General features: G+C 34.3%; 1 long non-coding RNA gene across 1 annotated transcript in view; it reads right to left on the bottom strand.

Annotated features, from left to right (window-relative positions):
* Positions 1 to 891: 891 nt before the first annotated feature.
* The window catches only part of LOC120885263 (uncharacterized), a 44,971-nt gene continuing 29,373 nt past the window's right edge, over positions 892 to 16,489 (bottom strand). The window contains exons 2-3 of the long non-coding RNA XR_005727751.2: positions 2,630 to 2,777; positions 892 to 1,866 (exon numbers count right to left, since the gene is read on the bottom strand). This is a non-coding gene — a long non-coding RNA (uncharacterized LOC120885263). The remainder of the gene's footprint in view (positions 1,867 to 2,629; positions 2,778 to 16,489) is intronic.

Below are 16,489 nucleotides of genomic sequence, written 5' to 3'. Positions count from 1 at the left end.
ACAGTTCCTCCTTTCAGCATTTTTCGTGGATTTCAAATAAGTCGGCAATATTTTTATTTTGCACATTTGCTTTGTAAATAAAAATGATCTATTTTCAAAATGGAAATGATTAAACCACACTTTTAAGTTATCATGCTATTTTATTGTGCTCGTAAGTGTAATAATGTTTGTAAGAGAAGCATCTAAAAGCTCCCTCCTTAACTCAATTATCTTCTCCATTCTGCTTAAATTTCCCTGTGAGTAACTAAATGAAGCTTTAAAATGGTAGCAATTAATATAAGTAAGTACTCACTGAGAATTTACTATTTACAAGCATGTGAGCCTTGAGCATTATCTGTAGACTTCTAGAACCTTAAGGACAGGTTCCATGTTCAGTTCATTTTATGTCCCAGGATCCAGAACACAGATTCTTATAAAATATTTGCTGGATAAACACATGCATGATACTATTCTAGGTGCTGTAAATAGTCAGTGTCTTTAGGGTACATAACAGTTATTCAGTGATTTTTTTTTTTAAGATATATATAGGCCAGGGAGGTTGAGGCAGAAGGATTCTAAGTTTGAGGCTAGCCTCAGGAATTTAGTGTGACTGTATCTCTTTTTTATTTTTTTTCAATTTTTTTTATCGATTTTAAAAAATAAATGACTGTGGAATGTATTACAATTCTTATTACATATATACAGCACAATTTTTCATATCTCTGGTTGTATATAAAGTATGTTGACACCAATTCGTGTCTTCATATATGTACTTTGGACAATGATGTCTATCACATTCCACCATCCTTGCTAATCCCCTGTCCCCTCCCTTTCCCTCCCACCCCTCTGTCCTATCTAGAATTCATCTATTCCTCCCATGCTCCCCCTCCCTACCCCACTATGAGTCAGCCTCCTTATATCAGAAAAAACATTCAGCACTTTTTTTTTTTTTTGGGATTGGCTAACTTCATTTAGCATTATCTTCTCCAACACCATTCATTTACCTGCAAATGCCATGATTTTATTCTCTTTTATTGCTGAGTAAAATTCCATTGTGTATATATGCCACATTTTTTTTTATTCATTCATCCACTGAAGGGCATCTAGATTGGCTCCACAGTTTAGCTATTGTGAATTGTGCTGCTATAAACATTGATGTGGCTGGGTCCCTGTAGTATGCTGTTTTTTAAGTCCTTTGTGTATAGACCAAGGAGAGGGATAGCTGGGTCAAATGGTGGTTCCATTCCCAGTTTTCTGAGGAATCTCCGTACTGCTTTCCATTTTGGCTGCACCAATTTGCAGTCCCACCAGCAATGTATGAGTGTGCCTTTTTCCCCACATCCTCGCCAACACTTATTGTTGTTTGTCTTCATAATAGCTGCCATTCTGACTGGAGTGAGATGATAGCTTAGAGTAGTTTTGATTTGCATTTCTCTGATTGCTAGAGATGATGAACATTTTTTCATATATTTGTTGATTTTTTCATATATATGTTGATTGTATATCCTCTTCTGAGAAGTGTCTGTTCAGGTCCTTGGCTCAGTTGTTGATTGGGTAATTTTTTTTTTTAGTGCTTAGCTTTTTTAGTTCTTTATATACCCTAGAGATTAGTGCTCTATCTGATGTGTGAGGGGTAAAAATTTGCTCCCAGGATGTAGGCTCTCTGTTCACCTCACAGATTATTTCTTTTGCTGAGAAGAAACTTTTTAGTTTGATTTAATTCCATTTATTGATTCTTGGTTTTAGTTCTTGTGCTACAGGAATCTTATTAAGGAAGTTGGGGCCTAATCCCAAATGACGAAGATTAGGGCCTACTTTTTCTTCCATTAGACACAGAGTCTCTGGTTTAATTCCTAGGTCCTTGATCCATTTTGTGAGACTGTGTCTCTGAAAAAAAAAAAAAAAAAAGACAGAATGCTGAGGATGTAGCTCAGTGGTAAAATGTCCCTGGGTTCTATTCCCTGTACCAATACCGCCTCTCCCCCCCCCCCCACATGCACACGCAATGCGGGAGGAGATAATCATAATTGTTAAGAAAAATGAAACATTTTTACTTTATTTTTTCATTAACTTTATCTTTAGGTTAATGAAGGGAAAAGCAAAAAGAAAAAAAAAGGAAAAACAAGAAAATGGTGGAGGATGTTAAAATTTTGCAGATTCGGTAGGTACAGTCTTATTGGAACTCCTTTATCATAGCCTGATAATCTGGCTGCTAGCCTTCTTTAGCCCCTCACTTTGTCTAATCAGAGGCTGAACCAGGAGACATACTAGTCTGGTTGAGAAGTTTCTTGTTGCATCTAGGTGGGAATCAACTCCTTAATTTTTCCTGGACATTATATTAACTGCAGGGAGTTTTTACTTAAGACTGTTTCAAATAGGGCTTCTGTGTTGGTAGAAATTCACCAAACCTCAAGAAACAAAAAAAAGTGAGTTATGAAATTAGGGGTTTATTATTTTTAGTTATTCATATCTGGAAGCAGGAAATCCAGGGTTGATACTGGGGCTTCATGAAGTCCCTAAGATTCTCCTATGTCTGCATTCAGTAATTCTTACCATGTTCTTAGGGTCTCACGATCACAATATACTTGCTCTACCCTCCACCATTATGTTTCTGGGCAGGAAGAAGGGCAAGAAAAAAACATTTAATCACCTAAGTCCATGCTCCTTTTCAGGAGATGTCCCAGAAGTTCTAGCCACTGACTTTTGCTTGTATTGCATTGGCCATAACAGTGTGAAATGGCCATTCACGGGTACAACAGGAGCTGGAATTGACATTTTTGGATTGGCACATTGCCACCCTGAGAAAAAATTAAGGTTCTGTTAATAAAGAAGGGTAAATGGATATTTAATAATCAACCATCAGTGACTGCTACATTCCATACCATTTTATCCAAGTTAATGTGCCTTCTGAGTGAGCAAACCAAGTTTTGGGTAACAGAGTATATATTCTGGGAATTCTTTTCTCCTCAATGCATCCACAAAGACACATATATGATTTTTATATTGGTATTTAATATTATGTAAATTATAATTTGTTAATATAGAACATTGAATTTATTTTATCCATAGATGCATTTTTTTTTGCAATTATTCATTCAGCTTCTTCTAATGGCCAGACTTAGTTTCACAGATGCCTTAAATTCAGCATGTTCAGTGTCTTTATGTCCCAAACTTCTATCTCCTCTTTGTTTGCTCACCTTACTGAACATACTTGCCTGGGACAGAAACCTGGGAGTTGCTCCTGAATCATGTTCCTTCCCACCCACAACAATTTGATGTTAGAGTTTTGTCCAAATAGTGTACTGAATATTCTCAAATATGTCCCCTCTGTCTAATCCATTGCCACTTTTTAGGTTTACCTAGTTTTTAGCATTGTTGTTGTGCCACTAATATTTGACTCTTAGATTTCTTCCATAGCAGTATATTCCAGGATCTGAAAATAATTGGTAAATTTAAAATTACCACCAATAATAATATTGTGTTTCTATTTGGATGACATTTAAAAAATATAAGCAATTGTGAATTATCTGAAGTCTGCCTTAGAACTGAGTATTGACAATTGATTTCAGTACCTGCCTATACATGTGTGTTTTCATTGTATCAATGGGAAATTTAATATGCAAAATTTCACAATTGCAAGAGCTATAAGTGTAAGATACTTCCACCTAGCTGTAGGTTTGTATATATCTATGCTAAAAGTATCTAAGTGGCACTTGAGGTCTATGAAAACTTTTAAAGAATTTTCCTGTGTTGGACACTGTTCATTGTTGAGATTAACATTTATTGCTTGGGAAATATTAATGCTGGTCATCTAATTGTGAAGATCAAATTCTCCTGCCTGCCCAAAGTAGTTCTCATTAGTTGAAGATGTTAGTGATTTTACACAAACATTGACATTTTATCATATAGTAATTTTAACAGGGTCTAAACTTGAGACAGTATCTTTTATAAGGAAGATCTATGGTCTTCCTTTAGTCAAAACAGGGAGTTCATTAGAAACATTGTTGTCACCAATATCACACCATTGAGAGCCTGTCATGTGCTGGATGTGGCCCACCTAACAACTCAGTGCTCATACATGCAGGTACAGAAAGGTTAAGAACCTGCCTCAAATCACACAGGTTTAGCAGCAGGACCAGGATGTCCACCTGATAGTCTGGCTCCTGAGGGCATGCACCTCATTTGCATACTTCACTTCCTCTCAGGATTCTATTTCCCAGGCAAGCCGATTTCTCCTAATTGTTGCAGAATATTCATCCCCCAGGGGTGTCAATTTATGATCTATATCCTTCTTTCCTGAATAAAACTAATAAAGCTCTGTCTGTATAAATGACCTGTGTAAATGTCTCTTGGCATGATGGCTCATGAGGAAATAGAAATTATATTTTGCAGTCCTTGTCTGGTTTCCTCAGTAATGGATTATGTCTACAGGATATGAATTCAATCGGTTGAAAAAGTGAAAGAATCATCATTAATAATGATACAACTGACATCATATGGCTCCTGATGTGATACATTGAGAAGGACACAGCATCACCTATGTGATAGTACTGCTAAAAATGTTTCACCTGAATGTAATCATGAGGAAACAATCAGCCAAATACACATCAAAGGACATTCTACAGAGCAACTGGCTGGGACCCATCAGAGGCATCAATGTCACGAAAGACAAAAAGGCTGAGGAACTCTTAAGATTGATGCAAATGACAGGGACAGAACAAAAAAATGCAATGCATGATCTTTGTTTTTTAAAATCTTGAATCAGGGGAGAAAACAAATATAAAGGACACTTTTGTGACAAATGGGAGATTTTGAATATGTGCTGCATGTTAGATAATGTTAAATTTTTGGAGTGATAATTATATAATAGTTTTATATAAGACTGTCTTTTTTTTCTTGAGAAATAAATAATGCAAAAAAACAAATAATCTATGTTTATTGTACATATATGTTTGCATAATACAAAGTTAGCAAAATGTTAGCAATTACTAAATTTAGATAAATTATAAATTTATCTAAATTTAGATAAATTATAAATGAATGATTATTGTACTATTTCCCCAACTTTTCTGAAAGCTTGAGATATCTATTTATCTATTTATATGATTAAAAATCAAGCAAGATTAATCCAGTGTTGGCTGTTGCTGAATCTTCATGTTGAGTACAAAGGGATTCATTATGTTATTTTTAGATATTCAAGATTTGCCCCAAAAATAGATTTAAAAAGGGAATGATTTGGATTTTATGATGCTGATTTCAATAGCTGTTCCATAAGAAGGATAGAGGGTTTCTCTTTCTGTATCTCATAACCACTTACATTACTCCTATTCAGCTCCAGCTACCATTTTCTCTTGACTAGACCCTGGCCCCATCCCACTGCATTTCTAAACCGGAGGCCAAATTGATTTTTAAAAAATGCAAAATTCTAGGCCTTGCCCCCAAACTCTTCAGGGTCTGCCAATTGTATTTGGAGGAAACCTTTTACCACCCAAGTTCAGCTTGAGTCCTCCATATTCTGCAGCTTTTTTCACTGGTTTACCAGCTCATGGATCCTTAGTGCTTCTTCATTATTTACTACCACTTTTCATGGGCTTCTTTCCTGGCTTATCTGCCTAGGATAAAGCCCCAGTATGGTGGGCAAAAATTTCCATGGTAATATTCCCATGGGAATTATAATTCTCTAGGATTGAATTAATACTTTGCTCTCACTGGGTTGCTAGCTATTTGATATCTATTTTGTTCACTGTTGGGTCAATAGTAGGTACTTGTAATATATATATATATTTGTGTTGGGGATTGAACCCAGAGCCTTGTGCATCTGAGGCAAGTATTCTACCAACTGAGCTATATCCCCAGCCTGATACATATTTTTATCAATATTTTTTTACTAAAAATATTTAGCATTTTTTGTCTTTATAGTGTTCCATTGTTGTTTTCTTAAAAAGATCGAAGATAGTCTCTTGAGGCTTAATTTCAATTCTTAAATTTATGTGGTTCTCTCTCACAATATAGAAACATTATATTGTCAGAATGCTCCCTGAAAAATTGTTTAAGTCACTTGGCTTCTGTTTCCCTTCACAATTGATATGACTTCATGCAAAATGATGCAGCCACTCACATCATTCTGTCAGCCCCCATCAAGGAAATATTGTTTTCCAAAATTAAAATTGTGAATCAACTCACAGGAGGATGTTGTCAAATAAACAAAGAATCATCACTTATATTGCACTGCCAACTTTTTGATAAGCTTAATTCCTCTAAATGCATTTAACTTTAATGAAGAGTAATACAATTTAATAACAACATAAAGTGGAATCATTTATCTTCCTGGTTCTAGACATTGGGCAGATGTCTTCTGCTTAATACATTGCTTCAAGATGCAAAAGTTCATTCCTTCTTCAGATTTGTCTCTCCTTATTTTTCTCTCTCTCTCTATATATATAGTTTGGAAAGTGATCTGTATGTGCATGCATAATTAAATCACTTATTAGGCCATAGAATTTATAGTTGGAAATCTCTGGGATTTGTTGTTTCAAGTTCCTGAGGCAGTGATATTTACATAACCCTATAAAATTTGGTAATTATTAGTATATTATTCAGGATCATTTCAGTTGAAAGTGACATAAAACCAAATTCAAACTGACTTAAGCAAAAAAGGAAATTTACTGGCATTTGTAACTGGGGAAACCTAAGTTGGGATGCTGGTTTCAGGGGCTCAGATGAAGGGACAGGGGCCTCTCTTCAGCTCCTGGCTTGCTTTCCATTTTGCTACTGTCATTCTCAGGTAATCTCTCTCCTTACAGGTAACAAGGAAATATTCATTAAGCAACACAGTAAGTGTTGATATAGGTTGACCTTGGATGTTTACAAGTGGGGAAAGGGGTTTCAGCTGAACCTAAACTGGGATTTAGAGTGTGCCTCAATGTCTATTTTGTGATATGCTTTATTTTCTGTTTATTCAAATTAATTAATTAATTAGGTTTATGCAGAGATTTTGTTAAAAGGCTGCTGGGAAGAGGGCAAAATGGGAGCTATGACTTATATAGCCTTGGGTCTAAGTTATAAGAGGGTGAAATAGTTGCTTTTTTACAAAGAATTTCATAAAAAAATTACGAAGGGAATGTAGCACGACCTTGGTGCACTATAGATGTGATAGCTTTGCAGCTATGTCGCTGAAAGACAAGATGGCATCTCACAGAGAAGCAGTGATGAGTGTAAAGGCTATAGTTTCTTCCTTGAACATCCTCTGGAGACTCCCAGAGATACTTGGGTCCCTGGGGCTCAGAGCCAGGGAATTGTGCTTATAGAAATGGTAGACTTAGCCCTTTTTTTATGGAGAGTCTTTTAATTAGTTTTATGGGATAAACTGCTAGACCCCAAATGGTTTCTTATTGGGAGGAAAGCAATACAGAGCACATTACCAGTGTTGAATCAGGATAAATGAAAAGATTCAAGAAAATAGGGTATTGTATGTTGACAAATATTTCAATTTGATGATACTCTAAAATAGGCAACTTATATAGAAAGTCAGTGGTTTCAAAATAGGATGTTTCTCATTTACTGCCTATCAGAAAGCCAAATGATTGCTTTGTATGGGCTTCCAAAGAGAGCACCAGTACTGGAAGAGTACCGTTACAAATAATTGAGCAACATTGATTCCTCACATTGAGAATTGAACATTACTTTTCTACGTACATATATGAATACACGACCAATGTAATTCTGCATCATGTTTACGAAGGCCAGGAACTTCCCAGAATAATGGGAAGTTCTACTCCATATATGTATAATATATCAAAAGACATTCTACTGTCATGTATAACTTATAAGAACAACAATAAAAAGATTTCTCACATTGAGAACACTCTTCTCATATAACCTTTTCTCAGGTTCAAAATATTTAACAGTTTTAAGAAACATATAAAGATGGAATTGAAGGGACTTATACATTCAAATCAGTCACATTGTCTGTAAAAGTTAACTGTAAATTGTTATCTAGGTAAAAGCCTCTATTACTTTTGTTTGTGTAAGCTCAGATTCTGAATAAAACTGCTGCTGGCAGAATGCTCATTAAAGTGGATTTAAATTCCAAATGAAAAGTTATTGATTTCCAAAAGGGCAAACATAGCTAAGCTCCTAGAATCATCTAAAGTTATTAAATTACCAATTTAGCCTCCGTTATCATTTTTAAAATATTTTGCTTGTTTATTAAATAAACTGTATAAAGTATGATGCTTGAAATGAAACTGAGAGATATCAGCCAATAACTACTTTCCACAGACATTTAAAAATTAATGGTCTGCTGAAAAATGGTGATGAGTTTTGGTTTCCTTTGCCCCAAATTCCTGGCCTTCATAAAAAAAAATATAGCCTACTTCATGTCTCTAGGAAGGAAGGATTAAGATGGAGATCAGATGATAAATTTTTAGCCATCAGGTATCTGGCCAAATAGCCTAACTTAGCCCTATCACATTTCCCATGTATATTTATGTACTGTACCATTTGGGTATTATAATAAAATTTTTTATCTGTCCCTGGAGGCAAAATTGAGTTATATATTAAATGGCTATTTTCTTTGTTTTCTGCTTAGGTATGCATGTAATGTGGTAGCATAATATATATTCCACACTTGTTTCATTCCAGCAGAGAGATAATATTTTTCCAGCTGACAGAGTAAAGACATCCTGTGCTCCCAGCACAAGAGAGAACATATTGGCAGGATAAAATACAGATGTTCCCAGTGTTTTTTCTACCTCATGGTTGTTTTCAGCCGAGGTTAACTTTCATGGGCATATCTCCCAGTCCTTGTTTGGGCAGTCGGACACAAAAGTCTACAGTAATTTCAAGATTGTAAAAGATGGTTTCACGGAAAGAATTTCAAAATGTTTTTAGTGGGGGAAGTAATTTAAAAATTCATCCCTTCCAAAACTGTTTCTTTCATAAGAATGCTGAAATAAAAATAGCTTTTCTACACCTCTATAAGAAGGAATTTAAAGGATATTCAATTTTTCTTTTAAGGGATTTTATTTTTCATAAGTTAGAAACAAATACAAAATTTTTTTCTTATCACAATCTAGGAAAAATAAATGCAAAATTCTGTGAAAAGATGGTATTCTAATTACATGTTTGATGCTTTCCTCTTCCCTGTTCCAGGCCAAGGAATATAAAAGGGATATAGCAAGACTGTGTATCATCATCAGAAAATTCTTATTTTTATCCATGAGACTGTGGACTTTTGATTGGAAATGGTGGAGCCCTGGGAGTGAATGAGGAGGGCACTGACCACCTGCTTTTCACATTTAGGCTGCTCATGTTGGAAAAATTAATTCTTCCTCTGTAATGATAAGAGAAAAACTGCCAGATAAATTAAGAAATTCAGTGGTTCAAATGAGGTGGATCAAATGTGTGCACTCAGATTAAATAACATCTATTAAACCAAGTTGCCATTAAATATGAACTTGGGGAGCTAATTTTCTTAGATTCAAAAGGATCTTATATTAATTTTTGTAATTAAAGAGTTCTATAAGGAAGTAAAAATATAGAAGAAGCATTATCTCTTGGAAGTAAAAAGAAGAGTATCTATGGAATATTCTTCCAGAATTCTGAGTACAAACTCCAAGAGTTGGAAATTTAAAAGATTGGAAGAGGAGTAGCAGTATTGCCATTGTAAGAGTTCTAGAAGGGGAAAACAATAGAAATAGCTGACAGGCAGTAATAGAAGAAATATAAGAACACAATTTTTCTGAGTTGAAGAAGAAGTTTTATCAAAGACCAGTTGAGTATAATAAAAAAAGGGATTGTATTTATAAGGTTTACCATATCTTTGAAAAAGAGGAAATGCTGGAAAATTCTCTCTCTCTCTCTCTCTCTCTCTCTCTCTCTCTCTCTCTCTCTCTCTCTCTCACACACACACACACACACACACACACACACACACACACATGTCTGGCATTAGACTCCTTACTGGCAATACTAATGCTAGAAGACCTCAGAGGAATCTTCTGAAGGGAAAGCATTATATTCTAAGAACTCTAGACCAAGCCAAATTGTTATCTAAATATGAAGGTAAATAAAACCCTGATTTGAATTCCAGAACTGGAATAAGAATTCAGAAGCTATATGACTCATGTATGCTTTTTGGATAAAAGAATTTAAAGTAGGCACTTGAATAAAAACTATTCAAAAAAGAGGATTTGAGAAAGGCAAGGTCATATTTTAGAAAAAGTAGAGGTGAGCAATAAAAACTTAGATTTAAGTGTAAAGATTGTTTGAAAGGTGGTTGTGAAACTAATTTCAATTTCTAACAAAACAGTGTTAGATCTATATAATATCTATAATATTAAAAAAGACCTACAGTTCCCTACTTGTGTATGGTAAGGAGAGATGTGGGGAAAGAGGAAGTAAAGTGAGATAAAATTTTTATTTAAAACTAGGAGGGTTTATGCGTTTAACTGTGTTCTTGACATTAGTAAAGAATAAATTAAAATGTATTTTAAAGAATTTTAAATAAAACTAATTTTAATGAGACTATTAGAGAAAACTATGTAAGAAAGAAGAAAAAGAAATACAACTATACATCATACACAACCACAAGAATGGGAAGTTATATTGTATTTATGTATGGTATGTCAAAATACATTCTACTGTCATGTATAATTAAACAGAATAAATTAAAAAATACTTAAAAAATAAAGACATTCTTATTATTCCAAAGGATGGCAAATTGTGTGTGTGTGTGTGTGTGTGTGTGCGCGTGTGTTGTGGAGGTTCAACAAGAAAATATGATTAAAAGAATCCATGAAATAAGATGAAAGGAATAAAAAGAAATATTAGGTTTATTATTCGAATATACTAGTTTTCTCTATTATAATTTTATTTCCAGGCCTCAATAGAGTAACGTTATTGGATTTCACCTTCCACTATGAAACTAACATAAATATGTTGAGGTAATTATTTTTAGCATTGGCAAATGGGCAGTGCAGGCATGTCTTAGAGACAGAAAATACATGAGGTGGACTCTATTATTTTATGTCCGAGGGTACTTTCCTGAATATGACACATAGGGGTGGATCCCAAGTAAAGATCACCTATCTTACTGAGTAGGCAAAAGTTCAAATATAGGACTAGGGAGGTAGTTGGGATTTTTAAGCTGGGGTTCCAGAGAAAAGGGAACTATACAGAAGGAGGTTTCAGGATTTTTGTGGGCATTCTTCTTAGCTCTTTGGATGAGTTTTGCATGTGCAGGTTGAGATTCTGCAAGATGTCAAGAGTTTGCAAGGCAATGGCTGCTATGGAACTAATGCATGGATAGAAATGCCAGAGGTCTGCAGTGCTAAGAGACATTGGAACTTTAATCCAAATGTTGTGAAAGACTTTATCAAGTATGTCAGTCATTCAATTGAAACTTCAGAAAGGGCGCTCTTTAGGGAGCAAGGAGTAATATATTACCTGAAGATTAAGACAAAAACAATCTATATAATTCATCTCAAGAAAAGTATATGATGAAGCCAGAAAGATCAAGTACGAGTCAATAGTGTAGTCATTGGCCAGAAGAAAACTCTCCACTTTTGAAAGAAAGATAACATGGCCTGATAATCAAATTATGACATATGCAAAGACACAGAAAAATGTGACTTGTAATCATGGTTTTCTTTTGGTACTGGGGATTGAACTCAAGGTCACTCATCCACTGAGCCACGTCTCCATATCTAGTTTGAATTTTATTTAGAGACAGCGTCTCACTGGGTTGCTCAGCTCCTCGCAGTTGCTGAGGCTGGCTTTGGAATTGTGATCCTCCTGCCTCAGCCTCCCAAGTTGCTGAGATTACAGGTGTATGCCACTGTGCTCAGCTTAATCATGGTTTTTAAGTATGCAATAGAAAGATCCCAAGATGGCTCAAATTTTAGTTATCACATGGTTTTTAAAAATTAGTTCTTTATAGTCATTCATACCATTAGGATTAATTTTGACATAAATATTAAAACATGGAATATAATTTGCTCTAATTCAGTCCCCAGTACTTCCTCTTTCCCTTCCCACCTCCCTCTCCTCTATTCTATTGATATTTCTGCTATTTACTTATAGTATTTTTTTTTAATTAGTGCCTTGTGGATATAGAAATGGTTAGACTCACTGTATCACACTGTTTTTTAAAAAAATATTTTGCTTTAGTTGTAGCTGGACACAATACCTTATTTTATTTTTATGTGGTTGGTGCTGAGGATCAATCCCAGTGCCCTGCACATGCTAGGTGAGTGCTCTGCCACTGAGCCACAACCCCAGCCCTTGTATCACACTGTTTTAAAGGCAACAAATATAAACATGTTTGAGGATTTAAAGAAAAATATGGACATAAGGAACTCTCAAAAAAGAAATATAAGATATTAAAAATAACCAATTATTGAAAGTTTTCTCTGATATATGGATGCTGATCCACAATGGGGATGTGGGGGGAGCATGGGAGGAATGGAGGAACTTTACATAGGGCAAAGGGCAGGGAGGGGAAGGGAGGGGGTATGGAGGTAGAAAAGATGGTGGAATGAGATGGGCATTATTACCCTATGTACATGTTTTAAGACATGAATGGTGTGACTCTACTTTGTGAACAACCAGGGACATGAAAAATTGTGCTCTGTATGTGTACTATGTATTGAAATGCATTCTGCTGTCATGTATAGCAAATTAGAATAAATAAATAAATTTAAAATTAAAAAAACAATTTTTAAAAATATTAGAAGTTATAGTTTCCGTCAATGGTTAAAGAGGAGAATAAACACTTCTGCATAAAAGGTCAAAAGGCTTGATAACATATCAATAGAAAACATCAAAACTGAAAGTCAGAGAGAAAATAGACATTTAAAAATTAACAGAGGGCTAGGATTGTGGTTCAGCAGTAGAGCATTCGCCTAGCACTGGCGGGACCTGGGTTCGATTCTCAGCACGACATTAAAAAAAAAATAAAGGCATTGTGTTTTGTCCATCTACAAAAAAAAAAAAAAGATTCTCGCTCTCTCTCTCTTTTAAAAAAATTTAACAGAACCTCAGTATTTAATGAGATGATATCAATTGTTCACATGTAATCTAAGTCTCAGAAGCAAAGGAAAAGAGAATGGGTTGGAACTACTTCAAGAAACAATAACACTCTTCTTGCTAAGGATTGCTTTGACTATTCTGAGTTTCTTATTTTTCCAAATGAATTTCATAATTGTTTTTTCTATTTCTATAAGGAATGAGGTTGGGATTTTAATTGAAATCACATTGAATCTGTATAGTGCTTTGGGTAATTTGGTCATTTTGACAATATTAATTTTGCTTATCCAAGAATATGGGAGATCTTTCCATCTTCTAAGGTTTTCTTCAATTTCTTTCTTTAGTGTTCTGTAGTTTTCATTGTAGAGGTCTTTCACTTCTATGTTGATTCCCAAATATTTTATTTATTTTGAGGCTATTGTGAATAGTTTTCCTAATTTCTCTTTCAGAAGATTCATCACTGATGTATAGAAATGCATTTGATTTATAGGTATTGATTTTATATCCTGCTACTGTGATGAATTCATTAATTAATTCTAGAAATTTTCTGGTGGAGTTTTTTGGATCCTCTAAGTATAGAATCATGTTGTCAGCAAATAATGATAATTTGAGTTCTTCTTTTCCTATTTGTATCCTGTATTCCCTTAATTTCTTTCATCTAATTGCTCTGGTTAGAGTTTCAATGACTATGTTGAATAGAAATGGTGAAAGAGGGCATCCCTGTCTTGTTCTAGTTTTTAGAGGGAATGCTTACAATATTTTGCCATTTAGAATGATGTTGGCTTTGAGTTTAGCACATACAGCTTTTACAATGTTGAGGTATAGCCTCTTCAACAAATGGTGCTGGGAGAACTGGAAATCCATTTGCAGCAAATTGAAAATAAACCCCTATCTCTCACCATGCACAAAACTCAACACAAAGTGGATCAAGGACCTAGAATTAGACCAGAGACCCTGTGCCTAATAGAGGAAAAAGTAGGCACAAATCTTCATCATGTCGAATTAGGCCATGACTTCCTTAACAAACTCCTGAAGCACAAGAAATAAAATCAAGAATTCCTAAATGGGATGGATTCAAACTAAAAAGCTTCTTCTGAGCAAAAGAAACAATCAATGAAGTAAAGAGAGAGCCCACATTTCGGGAGCAAATTTTTGCCACACACATATCAGATAACACCACTAATCTCCGGGGAATATAAAGAACTCAAAAAACTTAACACCAAAAAAACCAAACAACTCAATCAATAAATGGGCTAAGGAGCTGAACAGACACTTCTCAGAAGAAGATACACATTCGATCAACAAATATATGAAAAAATGTTCAACATCTCTAGTAATTAGAGAAATGCAAATCAAAAATACTCTAAGATTTCATTTCACTCCAGTCAGAATGGCAGTTTTCAAGAATACAGACAACAGTAAATGTTGGTGAGAATGTGGGGGAAAAGGCATACTCATATATTGCTGGTGGCACTGCAAATTGGTGCAACCACTATGGAAAGCAGTATAAAGATGCCTTAGAAAACTTGGAATGGAACCGCCATTTGACACAGCTATCCCACTCCTCAGTCTATACACAAAGGACTTAAAATCAGCATACTATAGTAATGCAGCCACATCAATGTTCATAGCAGCTCAATTCACAATAGCTAAATTGTAGAGGCAACCTAGATGCCCTTCAACAGATGAAGAAAATGTAGTATATATATACACAATAGAATATTACTCAGCATTAAAAGATAATAAAAGTATGGCATTTGCAGGTAAATGGATGGAGTTGAAGAATATCATGCTAAGGGAATTATGCCAATGCCAAAAAAACCAAAGGTCGAATGTTCTCTCTGATAAGTGGATGCTGAGCTGGGGGGAGGCATGGGAAGAGGGAGGGGGAGGCATGGGAAAAATAGAGGAACTTTGGGCAAAGGGGAGGGAGGGTTGAGAGGGTTCATGGGGGCAGGAAAGATGATGGAATGGAGTGGACATCATTACCCTAGATATATATAAGATGGCACATAGGGTGTGATGCTACATCAAGTACAGCCAGAGAAATGAAAAGTTGTGTTGCAATTGTGTACAATAAATCAGAATGCATTTGCTGTCATATATACCTAATTAAAATAAAAAAGAAACAATAACAAAAATTAAAAACTGGTGAAAAAGGTAAATCTTTTAGTTTTAAGAGACTCATACAAACCAAAACAGTATCTCCTTCAAAATATTCTTCAAGAGTGAAGGTTAAAAAATATTTTCAGGTGAACATAAGTTGAAGAAATTTGTCTACAGTATTCATGCCACTAAACCACATGCTTAAGAAAATTCTGAGGGCTGAAGATAACAATTGAAACTATAGGAGAGAGTGAAGATCATTAGACCTAGTACATCTGTATATAAGCATAAATGAATTTTGTTTTTTTAAACTTTAACTTTTTTAAAAGATAAGGTATTGGTTCAAGTAAAAGTAATAACAATGTATTGTGGCATTACTATAACATATGTAATGCTAAACTATGACAACAGCACTAAAATTTGATGGGGTAAATGAAATTCTGTTTTGGGAAAAATCTTAAATTCTATGTTAAATGTAACAATATCCATTAGAAATAGATTATTGTAACTTAGGGATTTATACAGTAATTTCTAAAGCAATCATTAATACACACAAATGTGTGCACATACATGCACAAAGAGTATGCAAGAGCACAGAATGAGTACAAGCTCCATAAAATGGAATATTAAAAAATACTTTATTAATCTAAGAATGAAGACAATTACCACCAAAGAAACAAATATGAGATGAGATAATAGAAGAAATTGCAAATGACAGAATTAAAGGCAACCATATTAATAACTATATTCAACATAAAATGTACCAAATATATAATTAAAAGTAAAGATTATTAGACTGACTTTTATAATAGAAGCCAACTAAATGGTATCCATAAGAAGTACTCTTTAAATAAGATCATGAAGATTGGTTGAAAGACATGAAGAATATATACAGTTACCATAAATTAATTTATGTGACTGTATTAACATCAGATAAAGTAGACTTGAAGACGATGATTATTATTACTACAGATAAAAAATTTATATAGGAAAAGTCAGTTCATCCAGAAGAGTCAACAAGCTTAAATGTATATGTATATTTATGTAATAAAGGTTTAATAAAGACTGTGGCACATAGTAAGAATACATTAAGTGTAGCTATTATTAACATAAAGATGACTCAACACTAGGAAATCCTTCAATGTAATTTACTAGATAAATAGATCAAAAGAGAAAAAAATTCATGACCTATCAATATGAACAATATAATTCATTTGCTAAAATTTGATAATCACTTCTTACTTGTTTTTAACAAGTAAAAAATAAATTTTGGTAAGCTAGCAATAGAAAGAATTTCCTTATACAAACAAAGATTAGCATAAACTGAGAACAAATACAATATTTGATATAAAATGTTGAGGTACTCCTACTAAGT

Source organism: Ictidomys tridecemlineatus, chromosome 1, assembly GCF_052094955.1.
Source record: "Ictidomys tridecemlineatus isolate mIctTri1 chromosome 1, mIctTri1.hap1, whole genome shotgun sequence".
In the NCBI taxonomy this organism is placed as follows: domain Eukaryota; kingdom Metazoa; phylum Chordata; class Mammalia; order Rodentia; family Sciuridae; genus Ictidomys; species Ictidomys tridecemlineatus.
Note: the sequence above shows the minus strand (reverse complement) of the source record. Positions and strands in the feature narration are given on the sequence as shown.